The 20,734-nt window shown below is 47.0% G+C and overlaps 1 long non-coding RNA gene across 1 annotated transcript in view; it reads right to left on the minus strand.

The window, feature by feature from the left end:
- LOC142813889 (uncharacterized) overlaps window positions 1-19,921 on the minus strand; it is a 166,147-nt gene extending 146,226 nt beyond the window's left edge. The window contains exon 1 of the long non-coding RNA XR_012894717.1: window positions 19,703-19,921. This is a non-coding gene — a long non-coding RNA (uncharacterized LOC142813889). The remainder of the gene's footprint in view (window positions 1-19,702) is intronic.
- Between the last annotated feature and the right edge of the window lie 813 nt (window positions 19,922-20,734).

A 20,734-nucleotide genomic window follows, 5' to 3' on the forward strand; every position in this document is an offset into this window, starting at 1 on the left:
ACCACTACGCCATGGAATGTGCGTTGTCGGGAATGCTAACGGCAAGCTACTTACACAGCGTTTGAAACCTGATACTTATACACTCTACACCGTTTGGCAGTCCTGATGGCTCCAAAGTAGCGAGTTGGTGTGACGGGCTTGTGTTGGGCGGGCTATAAAGTTGGTCACCTTAACAAAGCACCGCCTCAACGGATCGTTGTCTCTTCCGCGCGCGCGCTTATCAGACTCGTAATTCGTGAGAGGACAAAGGTCACTTCCCTCGTTGCGGCGGCCGCGTTTACGAAAGGAGCGCACTGCTTACACACGACGATGCAAGAATTGTGACAGTTGTTGTCGCTTGTCATGTGTACGCGTGTGTGCTCATATCGTTCGCTTTTATGTTTAAACTGCACGCTTTAAGTGTCGAGCGGTGACAGCTGTTCGTACGTCCTCGTCCTGTGTATGCTAGTTTCGTGCCTACGTTATGCTTGAGGTGTGCGCTGCAAGTTTCTACCTTGACTTTGCCATTTGTTGCTGTTGCTAAAACAATGCACAAAAACCGTTCAACCACCTCTGTGGAGACATGTTTTACTTTCGTGTTATACCGCTTCCGTTTTAGGGGGATCAGCATCGGTTTTTCCTTTCGCCTTGTTTGCGAGAACCTCTTTACCGTACATGTCCTTGTTTCATAGAGCGCAGACAGAGAAAATTCTTTCGCACCTCCAGCAGTGGAGGTATGGCACGAAATCCAGTTTCCCACATCTGACTCTCCAGACGCTCTCGTGAAAAAAAAAAGGAGAGGGGAGGGGCATCTCCACTAACTAGCTATGCTAACACCACAGGGTGCCTTCGCTATTGAGCAGATATTGCTCAAGGACATGCCATGGTAACTGAAAGCGTGAGGAATGACGACAAAGTCTCTTATAATAATGTACATGCGCTAAGAGGAGTTACTTCTTCAGTTCAGCAGTGTTAATTGAAAGAAGAGCGATGGAGCTGCATGAGTGATCGTTTGCTGTCTGTGTTAGACAGCGTATTTTGTTGATTTTGAAACTGCATGCATTAGACGTGTATGCATGACCAGACAGAGACAGGTTTTATTTGATGCAAAAACGGAAAATATAAGCTAGCCGAGGGGGCAAAGGAACATTTCTTAAGGCGTTGGTGTGAACATACAAAATTCTGGACCTGAGGCGACCACCGCATTCATCGCTCTGCAGTCTAGAAGTAATCAAAGAAGACTAGGCTGTATACAGGTGCAGTTGACACTCACTGCACAACTGTGGATTTTCAGCTTTACGATATATGTCAGCGCTTCTGCGGCAGTTGATATTTAATATAGTTAACTCAGTGTACATACTTAGGTGTCACGTTGCTCTTGAGCTATCTATAGTAGACAAAATATGTCGTATGATAAATAGTCAATTCATGATGCGCCCTTATTGTTTATCTTAAGGCATATCTTGTCTACTAAGAGAAAAGCAGTAGCCGGGACCACCTAAAGGCACCATTCTCTCCGAGTATTTCATCATTATAATCAAAAAAGAGCAAAAAACTTTCGTCACATATGGTGTGTGTGAGCGTTTTGTTTATGGAATGTTTAGCTATATGGACACAGTATGAAAAAAAAATTGGCAGATCCCACGTACAGTGGGAATCGATGATATATGAAGCACGAATGAGAAATGTTGATATGTCACTTTAAAATCAGCACAACGTTACGAGGTGAAGGTAAATGATGCTGTACATGACTTTCGTGTCACGGTTATCATGTTTAGATATGTCGTTTAGCTTTGTCCTTCATTCAAGTCACTTGATACCAAATTTAGTATATGAGGAGCTAGCAAAACGGCCGCGAGCACGCTACGAGCATGGTATGTTTTCATGTTCTTAATATGACATGATACTACATAATATGACATGATAGTATGACATAATATGACATCATAACATGACATAATATGTCATGTTATTAATATGAAAGCGTAACATGATAATCCTGTCACGCGTGTCAAGATTATCATGTTTGCACCAGTCATATACTTTCGTCATTAATTGACGTCAAGTAACACCAAATTTGGTATATGTGGAGCTAGCAAAACGGCCGCGAGCGCATCATGAAGGGCCTAATATACTCCAATGTATTACAGCGTTGACGCGCGTGCACACTGGGCACAGCGATGCTACGTTAGCAAAACGCGAGCACTCTATAGTCTGGAGGCGCGACCAGCGTCCGTCTGCGCGACCCGACGGCAACTGGCGTGAAATGCGACATGCTGCATTTCGCGACGATGCATTACCCACACAACACTGCGTCTCCCTCTTTTCATGGCGGAGGGACGCCGGACGCACTGAAACGCGCATGTGTCAAAGCAACGCAGCGCGGCGCGCGCCTGCGAGTATATATATGGCAGGACCGGCGCCTGGCATGGCAACGCCAGCGTGACGCGACGAAATGAACGCCGGCGAGCACGCGCACCGCGTCACGTCAAAATGTATTGGCACCTTGACTGTGGTATGTAGTCATGTTCCCGCATGACACGCATCTCATGAGTATTATGTATGTACCAGTCGCATACCTTCATCATCTATTGGCGTCACGTAATACGAAATTTGGCATATGTGAAGCTAGCGAAACGGCCGCGAGCGCATCATCAGTGTGGCATGTAGTCATCTTGTTACATGACGTGCATGTCGTGATTATCATGTTTGGATGTGTCATTTACGTATGTCATCCGTTCGCGTCACGTAATACCGAGTTTGGTACATGTGAAGCTAGCAAAACGACCTCGAGTGCATCATGAGCGTATATAGCATGTAGTCTTGTTGTTACATGAGATGCCTCTCCTGTTTATCATGTTTGCACCAGTATCATACCTTCGTCATAAATTCCCGTCCCGTTATACCAAGTTTTGTATAAATGAAGCTTGCGAAACCGCTGCCAGCGCATCATGAAAGTGGCATGTAATCATGTTGTTACATAACATGCATCTCATGATTATCATGTTTGCACCAGTCGCATACCTTCGTCATTCATTCACGTACTGTAATGCCCAAATCGGTCTGTGTGACGCTTAAGAAACGGCCGGGAGCGCATCATGGGCGTGGTACGCAGTCATGTTGTTACATGACACGCATTTCATGATTTTCATGTTGGGGTCTGTCGCTTGTGTTCGCCATGCAATCATGCCACACCCTACCAGTTTTCCAACATGCCATGTGAAACGAAACCACCGCAAGAGCTGCAGGACCATGAAATGTAAATCATGAGTAACATGACATACATGTCATGATTTTCATGTTATGACTAGTCAAATATGTTCTTCATACAGTCATGTTATGCCATAGCAAGTTTGGTATTGATACCATTATCAAAACGGTCAGGAGAGTTAACAGTCGTAGCCGGCTAGATAGATAGATAGATAGATAGATAGATAGATAGATAGATAGATAGATAGATAGATAGATAGATAGATAGATAGATAGATAGATAGATAGATAGATAGATAGATAGATAGATAGATAGATAGATAGATAGATAGATACGCTCAAAGTCGCTGAAGTTCGCTAAGAAATGCTTCGCATTTATAATACGTAAGTATTGTGCGGTACACTTGCCCATGCTTCGTTTCACTGTCTCCTCCTGATATCTGAGTGTTTCGGAGATGTGGAATGCAAGCGAAATGATGTGATCGTTTGCACGTAGACTCATAGACATTCAGGAGAAAAATACATTGACGTAAGGTCTGCGAGTGCTGTTTCCATGAGTGATTGATTGATTAAAAATTTATTTTGGTCCTGAGTAGACGCAGGGAAGACCCCGCGCCACCCGGCTAATCCCACGTAGGTACAGTCAAGCCGAGCTTGGCATCCCATTCACGGGCACTCTGGACGGCCAGGGTTTGATCCTTAGGTTCGGGGCTGCGTGAGAGCGCAGCCCACCTGTACCCGCTGAGGGCGGTGCCGATGGCATCACATTCCCACAACACATGGTTGAATGTTGCTAACAGTCCATAAGCGGGGCGACCCGCACTTGGATACCGTTCAGGGTAGATGGCTTGAGCGTTAGGATACGCACTGGCTTGCAATAGTCTTAGGGTGACTGCCTGCGCCCTGCACAAGGCAGGGTGTGGGAGAGGGAATACTCTTCTTGACAGATAGAAGTGCTTTGTTATTTCATCGAACGTAAGTAAGGGTACCCAGTGAGGCAGAGGGATTGCGGAGGTGGCACAATCAGTGAGTCCTGGCGCGACCTCGTGTGCGCCCTCGTTCGGGTTAAAGGCAGAGCCCTCAATCGACCCCAGGTGAGCAGGAAACCTAGTGAGAGAATGGGGCGTGATTCTCTTGACGCTTGGGAGAATGCGGAGGGCCTGAGGGCCTACCATCCCGGTTTTGTAGGCTTTGATAGCCGCCTTGAAGTCGCTGTACACTGACTCTCTGCGACTATCTAGCATAGCCAGCGCAATTGCAACCTGTTCTGCTATCACGGGCTTCGATGTGCGTACCATGGCAGAGCAAGTGAGCCTGGAATTTGAGTCGACGATGGAAACAGTGAATGCCTTTTGTTGGACACATGGCGCAGCATCGAAAAAGTTGGCATCAGTGGAGTTGCTATGGAAGTGCTCGAGCAGAGGTCTACCCATGGCCCTACGTCGACGACGTTGTGCGCAGGGTGAAATTGCGGGGAACGGGTGCGATGCGCAGTTTAGACCTGACGTTGCTGGTAATCTGCATGGAATCGAGGCACTGGTCAATAGAGTTGAGGTCCAAATCGTCGAGTATTTTGCGGCCTGATTTGGTTCCGGAAAGCTTGAGCAGCTGTGAGCGCTCTTGCGCCTCGATTATCTCCTCGAGTGTATTGTGAACACCGAACTTGAAAAGGTTTTCAGTGCGAGTGCTTACAGGCAAGCCGAGCGCGAGCTTGAAGACCTTTCTTATGAGGGAATTGAGCTTTCTCCTCTCTGCAACATGCCAATTATGCATGGCCGCCGAGTACGACAGGTGGCAGAGCACAAACGCATGTATGATGCGGATTAGATCGTCTTCCTTGACTCCCCGGTGTCTGTTGGCGGTCCTCCGGATGAGGGCGAGAGCACTTTACGTCTTGGTAGTGATCTGTCTGAGTGCAGCTCCGTTAGTGCCGTTGGACTCGATATACATTCCCAATATTCGGATCAAATCTACTCTGGGCACGGGGGACCCGTCACCAATGAAAAGCCGTATTTCACTTTGAGACGCAGGTTTCCAGTCACGGTGGCCGCCGTCTCGTGGTCTTTTCTTGTAGAGAAGAAGTTCAAATTTTAATGGGGAGCACCTGATACTGGTGGGACGGAAGAAACGTTCGGTCACGTCGATTGCGCGCTGCATGGCTTCCTCAAACTAACCATCGCTCCCACCGGTGCACCAGATGGTTATATCATCTGCGTTGATGATATTGTCACGGGTATAGAAAGGTACCTCAGGCACGGGTGCAGAAATGGCGCAGAAGGAACGAAGACGACGATGTTGTTGTGGGGCCGTGTCTGAACTGCCTTCTTTCCTGCATCCTTGTTTACGGTGTGCATTGTTAGCACACCCGGCGTTCACTTATTAAATACTCCCCGTTACATATCTTTGGTGGAGGTGCGGGGTAACATTCTGACTCTGGATCTCCGTAGCGGACGTCAGCTTCTTCCAGCCACGATGCCTGAAGGCAGTGCGCCGTCCGTTCAGTCTACGCCTGCTCCGTCACCTGTGATCTTTTCCCATCTTCTCAATCCAGGTACATTTTGCGGCACCGACACAATTGACGTTGATGAGTGGCTCGCCTTATACGAGCGCGTCAGCAAGCAATACAAGGGGGATGAGACGCTTATGCTGGCCAACATAATCTTTTATCGGCGAGGTACTGCACGCGCCTGGTACGAGACGCACGAGGAAGACCTGACGAGTTGGGACGTGTGCAAGCAGAAGCTCCGTAACTTGTTCGGCCGGTCAGTTGCTCGACAAATGGCAGCCAGGCAGGAACTCGCATCACGAGTTCAATCTTCCACCGAGTCGTACGTCACCTATATCCAAGACGTGCTCGCTTTGTGTCGGAAGGCTGACAAAGACATGACCGAACTAGACGAGGTCAGCAATGTGTTGAAAGGCATAGTCGACGATGCCTTCAACATTTTGATATGCAAGAACTGTACCACCATTGACTCAACTGTCAGTCAATGTCGGCGGTTCGAACAAACCAAAAGCAGGAGAATCACTGAACGTTTTTCCCGACTCCCGAACACCACTGCAACTTCTTCCTGCGCGGATCCTGTGGCACTACGTCCATTCGTGAAACCTCCAAACATCACAAGTATTGTCCGCCAGGAGCTGGAAGGCATGGCTCCTTCCGCTTATCCACCCTCTGTGCCTGGCAACTCGGCCATAATATCTCTTATTGAGGCTGTTGTTCGACAAGAGTTTGCCAACATGGGCGCCTTGGTTCCCCAAAACTCCAGTTACATACGGCAGCGCATAAATCCTAACACTCGCTACCACACCGCCCCACTTGTTGCTGCTGCCGCGTCGGTCCCGTGGTTCTCATCGCGCTACCAAAATCCATCTGAGTGGCGCACACAAAATGATCGACCTATATGCTTCTCTTGCCATCGCGTTGGCCACATTTCCCGCCACTGCCGCAACAGATGGCCTTTCCGGCAACATTTTCTAGACGACCACCGACAGGATCGGGGGCAGTATTCGCCACCTTGTTTTGCCGATGACCATCTTCAGGACCTGCCAGGTAGCCGTTCTACGCTACGCTCCGAACCATCCTACGCCTATGTCGTCACCCAGGGAATACGGTCCAGCCGCTCGCCGTCGCCTCAGCGTCGCCAGCCCAACTCCTATCAACACCATCGCTCACCATCCCCCGGCATATTCTGGGCAGTTCTCGGGAAACTAACAGATGCAGCTCCTGGAGGTGGTGCTGCATTGACAACTCGGACCGAAAAACTTCTACCGACCACTGATTCCAGACGAAATTTACTTGGTGTTATTATCGATGGCCTGGCCATTACAGCTCTAATAGACACTGGAGCCCATATATCCGTTATGAGCTCACGTCTTTGATCCCGCCTGAAAAAAATTCTTATCCCTGCCTTGTCTTTGACTGTGCGAGTAGCCGACGGCAGCCGAACGTCAGTTCTTGGTATGTGCACTGTCTGCGTCACTGTTGCCGACCTTCACACTTCAGTCCTCTTCGCTGTTCTAGACGCTTGCCCACACGACGTGATTCTTGGCATTGACTTCTTGACCGCGCATTCAGCCCTCATCGATTGTTCAACCGGCACTTTACAGCTCGAGTTGTCTTTGTACTCTGATGTCCCTCCTGCAGCTCGCACACGGCTACGGTGCGTGGAGTATCTACGATTACCGCCTCAGGCCGCTGTGTATCTTTCTATGTCACCGTTACCACCTGTTCCTGATGGCGACTACTTGGCTGCTCCGCTCATTGACCTGACCCTTTCCCGGAACATCATACTTCCTCATAGTATAGTGAGGACTAGCGACAACAAAACGCTCTCCCTGTCCTCAACTTCTCCGTACGACCCAGGTCATTCCTCAAGGTATTGCCTTGGCAGAACTCTCCACTCTGGAGCAATGTACAATTTCATCTCTCACTCCTGACATGAAGACCGTAGCCGAACCTGTCGCAGCCGCACATAATAAAGCTTTCCTAGACAAAATGATATCAAACGACCTGTCACCGTTCTAAGTTGAAGCGCTCCGTGGTCTTCTATTTTCTTACCTAGACATTTTTGATATCGACGACCGTTCCTTGGGCCGCACGAGCGTCGAAGCCCACCGTATCGACACTGGCGACGCAAGTCCCCTTCATAAGCGTCCTTACCGTGTGTATCATTCAGAGCGCCAAATAATCCAGAAGGAGGTAGGAAAAAGCTCGACAAAGACGTCATAGAGCTTTCAACCAGTCCTTGGGCATCACCTGTTGTGCTTGTTACAAAGAAGGACAACACCTGGCAGTTCTGCATCGACTATCGCCATCTCAATCGAATAACCAAGAAAAATGTCTATTCTCTACCTCGAGTTGATGATTCGCTTGACTGCCTTCATGGTGCCAAGTATTTCTCTTCCCTGGACCTACGATCTGGATATTGGCCAATTTTAGCCGATGACTGCGACCGCGAGAAGACGGCAATCATAACATCCGACGGTCTTTATCAATTTAAAGTCATGCCTTTTGGGTTGTGCAATGCGCCAGCAACTTTATAATGCATGATGGACTCCCTCCTACGTGGTTTTAAATGGTCGACGTGCCTCTGCTATCTAGAAGATGTCATCATTTTCTCACCAACCTTCGAAAGCCATCTTCCACATCTGTCGGCCATCTTTGACGTTTTTCACTGTGCTAGCCTGCAGCTTAACGCGTCTAAGTGCACCTTTGGGCACCGTCAGATAAAGCTACTTGGACACCTTGTTGACGCTGCTGGTGTACGACCCGACCTTGATAAAGTCCGCGCGGTGCGCAAGTTACTGGTCCCCCGTTCCACGCAAGAAGTCCGCAGCTTTTTGGGGCTCTGTTCATATTTCCGCCGTTTTGTCAGCAACTTCGCGGAAATAGCTCGGCCACTCACAGATCTCCTCGAAAAGAACATGGCTTTTTCCTGGCGTGAAGACCAAGAACATTCCTTTGCGTCGTTGATTTCTGCGCTCACATCACCACCTGTGTTGGCTCATTTTGACCCAGCCGCTCGAACGAAGCTACGCACCGACGCAAGTGGCCATGGCATAGGGGCAATACTCGCACAAATGCAGAACGGCACAAACCATGTCATAGCGTACGCTATCCGCCTACTTTCTCAGTCGGAAAGACCTATTCAATTACTGAGCGAGAGTACCTGGCTCTCATCTGGGCTATCGCGAAATTTCGTCTGTACCTTTATAGACACACGTTCGCAGTCATCACAGACCACCATGCGCTCTGCTGGCTGTCAACCCTTTAGGATCCTACAGGAAGATTCGGGCGATGGGCATTGTGATTGCAGGAGTACACCTTCTCTGTAATGTACAAGTTTGGCAAGCTTCACAGCGATGCCGACTGCTTATCTCGACACCTTCTTGATCCACCTGACTCCTCTGAGTTGGAAGCTGATGCCAACATCCTAGTCATAACAGATTTTCTGCAAATAGCCGACGAACAACGTAGAGATCCATCGCTGCTATTGATGATTGACCGTCTTAAATCCTGCCATAAAGACCCTTCACTGAGCCTATTTTTTCTTCAAGACGACGTTTTGTACAGCCGCAACTTACAATCCGACGGCGCGGAACTTTTGCCCGTCGTCCCACGTTATCTGGGCATGGACATCATGCAAGAACCTCACAACGTTCCTACTGCCGGACATTAAGGTGTCCCCAGAACCTATGACCGCATCAGCCGACGGGTATTCTGGAAGGGCCTTTATCGTTCCGTTCGCTGCTACATTGCAGCGTGCGACCTGTGCCAGCGTCGGAAGAAGCCTACGTCTCTCCCAACTGGTCACCTTGAACCTATTGAAGTCCTAGCCGAGCCGTTTCATCGTGTGGGTTTTGATTTGTTGGGTCCCTTCCGAACATCGGCAACGGGAAACAAATGGATAGCAGTAGCTACGGATTATGCCACCCGGTATGCAATTACTCGAGCGCTACCGACTAGCTGCTCAACGGACGTCGCAAATTTCCTACTCAATGACATCATCCTTCAGCATGGCGCTCCTTCTCACCAACTCACGGACCGTGGTCGCTGCTTCCTGTCTCATGTGGTTGACGACCTCCTTAAATCCTGTGCTACACGGCACAACTTTACGTCTTCTTACCATCCTCAGACTAACGGACTTACTGAATGCCTCAACCACACACTCACGAACATGCTTGCTATGTATGTTTCTGACGACCACACCAATTGGGACACTGCCCTTCCATTCGTAACCTTCGCCTAGAACTGGTCCCATCATGAAACTGCTGTCTACTCTCTCGTGCTCTCTCGTATCTCGCCGTGTCGGCCTGTGCGAGAAACCTTTACCGCAGTACGTTGCACCTTACCAAGTTCTGCGCCAAGTCACACCTGTCACCTATGAAACTTCTCCTACTACGAACCCCACTGTTACAATCAGAAGTGACATTGTGCATGTGTCTCACCTGCAGCCCTATCACACTGACCCATCCGTCTAATAACAGCAGGCACCGGGACGGTGCTTTGCCGCCCGGGGTAATGTCACGGGTATAGAAAGGTACCTCAGGCACGGGTGCAGAAATGACGCAAAAGGAATCAAGACGACGATGTTGTCGTGGGGCCGTGTCTTAACTGCTCTCTTGTCCTGCATCCTTGCATACTGTGTGCAGTGTTAGCCCACCCGTCGTTCACTTAATAAATACTCCCCGTTACAGTATGATTGATTCCTTGAACCTTCGCGAGTTCCTTGGAGAGCCCGATCATCCCGATGGTAAATAGTATTGGTGAAATAACTGATCCCTGAGGCGTGCCGCGTGAACCGAGGTAGATCTCTCTTGAGAAGTACCCTTTGATCTTGAACTTGGTAGTTCTCTGGCAAAGAAAGGATCTCACGAAGTCGTAGACCCTCTTCCCTGGCCCTAGGCTGGCAACAGACCGGATAATGAATTCGTGAGAAACGTTGTCGAACGCCTTCTCCAGGTCTAATCCAAGGATTGCTCTGGTATCTCTTGTGCTCTGATCGATGATCTGATGTTTTATCAGCTTCGTGGCATACTGTGTCGAGAGGACAGCTCTGAAACCAATCATATTGTGGGTGTACAAGTCATTGGTTTTGCGATGCATCTGTTTCCATGACTAGCTGGAAAATACAAGATTGCATTTTTTGACGTGCCTAACAAAGACAAGGATACAGTGAGGCCCATAGAACACCGGAAACATTGCATTTGTGTTCAATACCAGAGCAGCAAAGTAAAATATGAAACGTTCGCACCCATGCCCTTATAAAAATAATAGCAAAAAGCTATTTGAGCTGAGCCGGATTTCTCACGTTGACTGAGATAAGGAAAAAGCGAGTTAATATTTCAGCCCAGTGAAACACTTGTTGTTAGTTGCGACACCTACTATATTTAGTTAAACATAAGGACATTGTTTGAACGAAATTCAGGTAATTTCTTGGCTGTTCATTTTATTTAAAAGGCTTGAGCGGCACTCTTCCTAGTATTGGTGGTCGGGTTCATTAGGGAGAAATCAATAAGATGATGTGTGTGGCGAATTCGGGGTAAACATGGCATCAAGTATTGGGCGAACGTTTGTCCTTTTTATCTGTCACTTTCGTATTTTGCTGGGGTGCCTTCAACAGTCCTCGACTCGCTGTCATCAGCCATCGCCACGGGATCAATTAGAAGCGACAGGGCACCTAGGGTATTCGCAATTGCAGTGCAGCGAGCACACACACACGCACACAAGTTAAAGAGAGAATGGTGCTTGTCGCCGCAAACGTGTACTCCGAGGCCGAGCCAAACAATGACCTGCACGTATTTGCTTAACTTCGCGAACATTTACTTGCACAAAACAAATAGGGAAGCTTCACGCAAAATAAATGACAAAGAAAGTTAATGGCGTGCTTGTCTGTAGCATTTTGTTAGGGCTAGATGGCGGGCTTGTATTGGTAAACAATCAGTCATATCAGGTGAGGGATATGCCTGTGCGTGTAAGTACCATTCATTAGCCCGAATAAGGCCACTTGCGTCCCTAAGAAGGGCGCGACCGGTTCGTGGCATTGTCATTAAATGCTTCGAGTTCGTGCAGAGTGATTATCAAAGACGATAGTCTTTTTGGGGACCTTCGACGCAAAAATTTTGATCTGTCTGTCTGTCTGTCTGTCTGTCTGTCTGTCTGTCTGTCTGTCTGTCTGTCTGTCTGTCTGTCTGTCTGTCTGTCTGTCTGTCTGTCTGTCTGTCTATCTGTCTCTCTGTATGTCTGTATATTTGTGTCTTTGTCCGCCCTTAACAGTACCCTAAATGGCACCAAAGTGGCCAAACGACACTACCACTGGCCGACCCCATCCGCAGCGCCCACCAATATTGCTCAAGATTCAGCGTTCATACTTGTGCGATTGTCAATTAAAAAGCAATTATTGCGCTTATCTGAGGCACCATAATAACACGTAAATATTCTGTATGTGTGTCTCTTTTAGGAAAGGCATACATAAGTAATTCTAAAAACCGTAGCGTTCATCACGTGGCGCTGACCATGCAACGCTTGCACGAAAACTGCCAGATAGCGCTCATGTATTACGTGTGACGTGACTTGATGCGCTCGTTCGCCTCCGCTGCACGCTCAAGGCACTCTAACGCAACGCCTCCAAAATAAAATTCACCGATTTTCTTGTGCAGAACATTAAATAAACGTTTTGTTCACTCTCTCCGGGCGCAAGACTATCGTCTTTCGACGACATTTGCAGTGTAACATGCAGATACGGGGCCATTTTTTATTTATAATTCACATTGATGCTTGACACATAATGCGAAAAGGAATCAAAAGTGTCTGCACAGATGCAATAATTGAAGATGAAACTCAATTCATAGCTTTATTTATAGTTCTATTTGTGAACGTCTATTGTAGGGAACGACATACTTATCCCTAGAATTGAAGCACCATTGGGGTTGCAGAAGTGTTCTGTATCACATCAAGTACTTTGTATAGGACAGGGAGACCACGCATACATGCACCCGATTTGTGACCCGGCAAAACATGAAGGGAGTTAGGAAAAAAGTTAGAATTACGCTTCATTCGAGAATTTTCGCAAGCTACTATATATATTCAACCACACTATGTGGTGAAATATGCGGGAATATGGGCATTTTTTATGATGACAATTTAATGCTGTCGCAGCACAGAATCCCACCTATTGCAAGACACTACTATGATGAAGACGTCATATGTGTACCAACAGATGATATTGCAAATGTAAAAGGTTTCGTTTCTTTTCCAACGAAGCGTTCGTTGAGATGCCGAGAAATTCTCGGTATTGCGAACGATACAGCTCAAATAACTTTTTGAGAACATCTTAAGTTACTGCTGATAGCTGCGATAACCCGTGGACAACTTTATGAGGACGGAGAGAAGTATGCAGGCATATAATCTGCTAGTGGTGCAAATTAAAATACGTATGTACGCTGCAAACTGACAAATGCCTCGCCGTTGCGTGTTTTATTCATCGTAATAACTGCACATGAAATAAAGAATTCCCTTCTAATATCACCAAAGACGAGAAGCTGCTGTCCTGCTGCAGTCTACCACCTAAGTATTTCGCGGTCGCCACCTAATATGCCTGAATATATTATAAACACGTGACCACAGCCATGTTGAACAAGCTTTAGGTGACACATATCCACGGAGTGAATAATGATGAGGGGGTGAAGCATGCGTCTGTCTATCCGTCCGTCCTTCCACGCGTCCATACAGCTGTCCGTCTGTGCGTCCGTCCGTCCGTCTGTCTGTCTGTCACGCACACTAGTGCCACCTGCTGAGTGAGTCATACAACTAGGTGGTTACGAACCAGACACAGACATGCATGGACAAACCCACGGCTTTAGAAGCTTCGCCCCAAGAACACTTGTTTATGGAGGAATAAAGTGAAGATAGATCAATACACCGAGAGAGAATAAAAGTAAGATGGCTTTCGCTTCGGAGACACACGAGCCAAATGCGTAAGGAACACCGTCAGTTGTTGCGCAACTTGCAATCAAGCATTGTCGGAGGAAAAGCTGTTGAAACTCTGGCCGAAACCACCCTCAACACTCAAAGCTTTGAGGGTGTTCTTGCGTTTCTTAAAGACAACTAACGTCAAAGACGGGAAGTGCTGTTTAATGTATTATATTTCTATTTTCTCTCTTTTTTTTTGTAACGACTCTCATCTACCATTTTTTATTCTCATTACCGCGTTCCCCAGCAGAGGGTAGCCAACCGGACTGAGAAGTGACTAACCTCCCTGACCTACAGTTTTTCTTTCCCTTCTCATATACAGTAGCAGCCAACTTGCTTATGCATTCGGGGCGACACACGATTTTCTGAGGAAAGTTGGTTTACAATACTGACGCACGACAATTGTGGCTCATGCTTGGATATGCATAGAGCCAGTATGTTTGGATGGCTTACTACACGCAGATGCAGTCAATCTTTATCCGTCATCTTTTCAAAATATTCCCTTCAACCTTCTTTTCGAAATTTTAAGGCGCCACGTGTCATTTCGGTCAAAAAGAACACATGAAACTAGTATAGCTGCATCCAAGTTAGTTCATGATCGGTTAGTTATGTATACAGTGGCTATGTCTTCCCACAAACGTGTCATCTAAAATCTTAAAAGTAAATGTAGAGCTTTACAGCAAACTTTCAGTCATGCCATTACGCCATTATCACTAAAAATAAGCGGCCGAAACACAAGCTTATCGCCGGTATAGTCTTACTTTCTCTCATTATATCCACACTAATGAAGCCTTCATCTCCAGGTAGCCATCTTTGTATGGCTCTGTGGGGACGGTATCAAGTGATTCACATGACATTATGTGAAAAGTACCTATTACATAGATGAAAATGACAAACAAGCAAGTGAGGCTCATCGTACTTAGTAAGCCATAAACAGGGTTAAGTTATTTCTTCATGCAGCTGCCGACTTTCAATATCTGATTTCAAAGTTATGAAACGTTTTCTATAGGAACACGACGTTGTTTTTATTAAGCCTTCTTAAAAACCCTAGCTAACAAAACACGAGTTAATTGCTCCTTCAAGAACATATTACACAATGCCTTGAAAAGTGCCTTTTTTAAGTACTGTTCACTGCGAACGCTTTTAGTGAGCTGTTCGTTCAGGAACGTTGGAGCCCTTTCAACGGCTATTTAATGTTTTTTTTTTTTTTTGAACTACGAATAATGCTGTAGAGTGCATGCATGGTGAAATGTTGTCCAGCCTTTCTTCAACGAAAGGCTTTCTGAGCTTCCCTATTTAGTCACTAGCGCATTGAAAAGTAAAACTATACCTTCGCTATACACGACTGAACACAGTTTAGCCACAAATGGCGGGGGCATTAAGGGCCAAATGTAATCACGTGACCCTTCTGTCAGAAGTTAACGTGAGCTGTTGTTATGTCTGCCTTCTGAAACATTCGTTTGTGGGCCATGAAGCATGTGAAGAGCGCAACTATACCGTGAAGAATTATGATGTACAGAAACAGGATTTTGTATAGTTACTCACGTATGTGCACTTTCGTAGCCTCAGTATCTTTTTCTTGTTTTTTTTTTAGTTGTTTATGCGGGAAAGCCGTCATATGGCTATGAGGCGAGTGAGCAGGCTTAGAATAAACCTCGAGGATGTGGGGTTTGCCAATGTCTATAGATATCCATTAACACCGGTGTTCTTGGCCGACTCTCAGCCCCTTTCTCCGTCAAAATGTGGCCGCCGTGGGAATCGTACCGTTGCCCTCGAGCTAGGCAGCGTGACATGTTAACAGAACGGGTAGCTGTACAATAGGTCTTTATTCATAATAAATTGAATTGCCTAGCGCACAATACAATACTAAAAGCACGAAAGCATGCATGGACCGTGCTTCGTAAACATATGTACCCACATGTGCAAAGAAAATTAATGGCGAGCAAAAGAAAAACAAACGAGAGGTAGCACAATATATTTATCACATGTGGGTTGCATTCAGGAATATAAGTACGTTATTTCTTAAGAAAACAGAGAACTATCTGATGCACTTCTCTCCATTTTCGTTAGTACGGTACGTATAAGATGAGATGCTTCTTGATTGAAATGTGGCGTTTAACGTCCCAAACAGCCATATAATTATGAGAGACGCCATAGTGGAGGGCTCTGGAAACTTCGACCACCTGGGATCTTTAACGTGCAGTAAAATATGAGTTCACGGGATGAGATGCTTCTTCGTGTCCCCGTGTCAACGCCGCACTTCCGTATAATGTCAAAAAAGTGACTTTTGTTTAAGGCGCATGCAATGAGCAACCAATCTTGACAGCCGATCATTCTTTTCCCATGCGCTTCCTCCGGTGCGTTCGTAGTAAAACATATACGCATCTTCCACAATGCTTTACCTTTCGAACAACTACAGCAGGTATAGTCACCCAAGTAGGACAACGTCTACGCGGAACGATTTTCTCCTAGGCTAGCGTTTGACATGATGAAGCGGTCTTGTGCGTGATTGCGCTGAATTTGTTCGAAGGAAGCTTTTCTGAAGTGGCCATAGTAAAGAGAATGCAGTGTATACTTTCACGGTGAAAGAAATATCAACGAAGGAGAAAACTAGGGGGTAATTTTCAAATTGTCTTCGGTACACTGAAAGAACAGAATGCATCGTTACCGACACTGTTTGCGACCAAAACCATCCACACAGCCCAAAGGCGCAAGTGCATCGGTATTGGCAGTTTATAAAGCGCCCTAAAATAGATGTGTGTTGCAGTTACGCAACACGGGTGTCAATTAAAGTGACGAGAAAAGGGTTGGTATGCTGCCAGCGACAAGTTCTTTCGTTCATCCATTTCAATTAGCCCTATAGTTACATCAATTCTAGACTAAAAATAACTCCTACGTGGCCTTCGGTTTCATTTTTCTGTTCACATCATACGATTGGGGCTAACAAAGACCCCTTCCTCTTTGCTTTCGCTATAGCATCCTGATGCCACCGACCTAACGAGCTCTGTTCAGGGCACTTTGAAGCCACCGGCGAGGGAATAGAACCCATGCCGTCTCGCATACGAGCCGATCGACAGGAATGCACCATGGTTTAGCCGGGCCCGTCGGCACCAGCAGCGGCAAAATGCATTGTGAATCGCTGCTGCAGTTCGTGTTCGCAGAAGGCAATGTGCCTACCAATCGCGTGGTCACCAAGTGAAAAAAAAAACAAAGGAAAATAATCACAGAATATTCACGAGGTGATTGATGACGAGTGGGGCGAAGCGGGTGGACGGACGGACGCATGGATGGACGTTTCGCCCCGCTCATCATCATTCAATCCGTTGATATGCTGTGACACCGTTTTTAATGACATGCATTGCAATTTATTGACTTTCAAAACTGGCTACTACAATAACGACATGAGGCGTACGACCTACGGCGTAAGGAGCTTTGCCCCTGAAACAAGAAACCGTCGCTTCTGGAGCTTTCGTACGCAAGCGCTGCAAGTGCTAGTCGCCAGCGGTCTGTTCTGTAAGCCACATTAGTTGAATGTTCAGCGGACCCTGCAGAGCTGGTCCGACGTATACCCAACACTGTTGCCCACTGCTTTTAACTTACTCCTTCCACGAAACTTGCCAATACGTTGGGTCCAAATTAGGCCAAATTTATCAAGGAATGAAGCATTACGCGCGCGAATGATTGTAGCACGACGCAACGTCGTGTGTTCCCGCATTCCAGTGAATAAAAAACAGAACAAAGCAGTTCTTCAGTATAGTATGAGTTCGTCGTTATTGTCAGAAACCTCCTTGGCCATTACGCTGCACATTACACGTTGATGAAACACGTATGACAGTGTAAACGTGTAGGGCAGACTTGGCACCCAACGTAGCAGGCAAAAAAAAAAAAAACCGAAATTGAGTCAGTCGCGTTTCCCCCCACCATAATGAGGCAAAGCCACAGTTGCGTAATATATCACTTCAGGGAAACCTGGCGCTGGTGTCTATGGGGCTGCAATGAATGGCGCTTCATCCAGCGTGGGAATGAGCGGTATAGGCTCCGTGCAGACGTAACTCATACAGGCGCCTCTAGCAGCATCAAGCGAAGATTTGGAAGGATGTTCTCCGCATAGAGTTTTCTAAATATACGCTAGAGGGAACTTTGGCGCTAGTGTCTATGGGAGCTACAACGCATAGCGCTTCAGCGAGCATGGGAATTGTGGGTATGACATGAATTTGCCTGGTCTTTGTACTTTACGTTTGTTCGGTCTTTCCGTGGCTTGAAGCTGCTTTCTCCCGAAAAAACAATCGGTAAATGTTGGGCAGTTACGCTTCATCACCTTAATCGCTTGGGCAGTTACGCTTCATCACCTTAATCGCTTAGGCTTACCACTTCAAATTTGGTCACAAAGTGAAAAACAGTTCGTTCTATCCTTCGAAACGAAACCAAAACACAGCAATAAACGCAGCCACAAGTCCGTTCATCGCCCGCAAACACGAAAACCAGGCAAATCCATGTCATACCCGTAATTCCCATGGTCGCTGAACGACCGCAACGCCAGTGTCCCCTCTAGTTAATTTTAGGAAAATATGATTCTCAGCCACTCACATAGTGGAGCAATTGCGGAACGAAGCATTTTTCGAAGTCAATGCTTTTCGTACTCTTCGCGCTTGGCCAGTGGTCAGAGTGACGGTTCGCCCTCGTTATCAACACGATCAGCTTGCCGTGAGTGTCGGACAATAAGAATAACATAGCACAATATATGGCTCCACGATAACTCCCCTGCAGCGGCCATGACAATGCAGTTGCTCCTGTCGGCTGTTTCAAGCTGTCGCCGAGTTGGCCGCTGCGTTACCAAGAGGGTGCCAAATTTTGACCGTTTTGTGAAGGGAGTGGCCCGCACTACGCGTGTGAAGTTTTGCTCAACGGGCTTCTCACTTCCGTTGCTTCCGCCAAAAATTTGATGTCGCCGCGTTCGGCTTAGGGTGCACGAAGTCTGGCGAAACAAAGCACTAACGCACAAGCACTAACGCACAAGCGCTAACGCTATGGTTCTCTAACAGCTGCTAAGAATTTACCGTCTTTTGAAAGCAAACGGGAATGAATACGCCTCAAGCGAAGCACCTAGGCATGGCACAGTGGCTTAATTGCCACCACTTGCATGGTCTGCTTCCGTATCCTGCCAAATCTGCTGTAGTGGTCGCTTTGGCACCTGATCGTGGTGGCTCCGAACGTATGAATGGTGTCTATACTACTAAGATTTGTCTCAGCTACGTTCTTTTAGATCCATGTAGCCTGCAGCTAGAGTCACAAGACGAAGTTTAGCACTTCCCCTTCATCACCTTGTGTTTTGAAGCTGACAGGTTCGAATCAGATTACAAGGTTCACAATGATTCATTCTATAATTCGAAACAAAATACAAAAATGAAAAATACCACAAGTGCATTTGAAGGCGCTTGCACAAATATTTGACAAAACATCATTCCCGTAGTGAGTGAACGATCACAGCGCCAGAGTTCTCTTTTGCAAAGAAACTCTATAAGGGGACTTATGTTTTTTAATAACAGAATGAAACGGGGACGTCCACACACTACTCATTTTCTCCTTTACCATAGCGGCCATTGTTAGCGAAAATCGGCCGTTTAATAAAAGCGGTGCTGCCACCCCCAAAAACCTTAAAGGTAGCGTCTATTTATAGACGCTGCCTTCAGGTCTTTGAACCGCAGTTGATTGGAAACAAAGTTACTTACTTACAGTAAGTAACTTTGTTTCCAATCTTTGTTTTTACTTACAGTAAGTAAGTACAGTAAAATACTTACACGGCCACTTTATTAGATATGGGTGTTTATTGACCGCCCGTCGCACTTATATATTTCAATTCTAACAGTGGAACATTGTCGTCTATAAGGAACTGTGGCAGTTTTCTACATCCAGTATGATGTAACACCGACAGGTGACATGAACAAAGAGGACGTGTGAATGGCGTGTCGCCCAGTCCACACTCTCAAAACTAGAAATACAAAAAAGTGGTCCACGTTATTACGTGAACAACGCACTCACTCTCTTTCGCCGATGTCCCATGATGCGACTCGGATATTTGGTGACCTCCTGCGCCATGTCCGGGTTTGACGAAAGTCCGATTCTCGAGTACGGTGTCGCGAGCAGTGACGAAAGTGTGTTGGCAACAGAATGGTTCTCAACTGCATGCTTCCCACCGAGAAGAGGGAATAGAAATAAGCAACGTCTGCATCGCGCTCACGCATCCATGCGCTGTCTGCAGTCCACTGTCTCAAATGTTCGACCAGACGCATCACGAAATCGGCAGACGGCTCGCCAATGATCGCAAGGGCCCCTTGATTGACACTGTCTTGGGGCGCCGGTGGTGATAAGGTGTTCTAGCGCATCTAGAAAGAAAGAAGAAATGCAACTTCCCTCGCAATTCTAACCAGTGACACGCTTTGAAAAGACCTAGGGATGTCACATACGTCGGCAGCAGGCACTGCAGATTCATATCACAGATAGGACAGCCCACGCTGTCTGCAGACGACAGAGACGCGCGCAAACTACTGACGCTTATATCTCCGCGGCGTGATTCAGCGGAACTGAGTTACACCATTCCTGTCGACAGTGCAGGTATCCGTACGGCGAACACCGCCAGTAAAGAAGCTGAACTGGCTCACCAGGCCGCTACGCTGCGGAGTGTCCGGCAAATATCAGTGATCCAATGCGCAGCGGGACCGCAAGAGCTGTGAGCAGCATGCCGTGGTGGGTAAGCGACTTTACCCCGTAATATATTTTATAGCAAAGTTTCTCAGGTGACTAAAAGTGCTAAATATTTCAACGAGTGCAAGACTGCGCTCTTTTGTGCATTAAAGTCGGTGGGAGGCCGTTGTGCAAAAAAAAAAAGATAAGGATAAGCACGTGACGATGCCAATAAGATCGTACTGATGATGATGAGATGCAGCCTGGCGTTCTGTGTACCACAGAGTACAGTTTTTGTCTGCGTGATGCTAATGCAATATGACGAGGCATAATGTTGCATGGCAATTCGCACAGTTTCATCGACAAGCAAACAAGGCCACAGCACTCGCA

The sequence above is a fragment of the Rhipicephalus microplus genome, chromosome 4 (genome assembly GCF_043290135.1).
Source record: "Rhipicephalus microplus isolate Deutch F79 chromosome 4, USDA_Rmic, whole genome shotgun sequence".
Classification (NCBI taxonomy): Eukaryota; Metazoa; Arthropoda; class Arachnida; order Ixodida; family Ixodidae; genus Rhipicephalus; species Rhipicephalus microplus.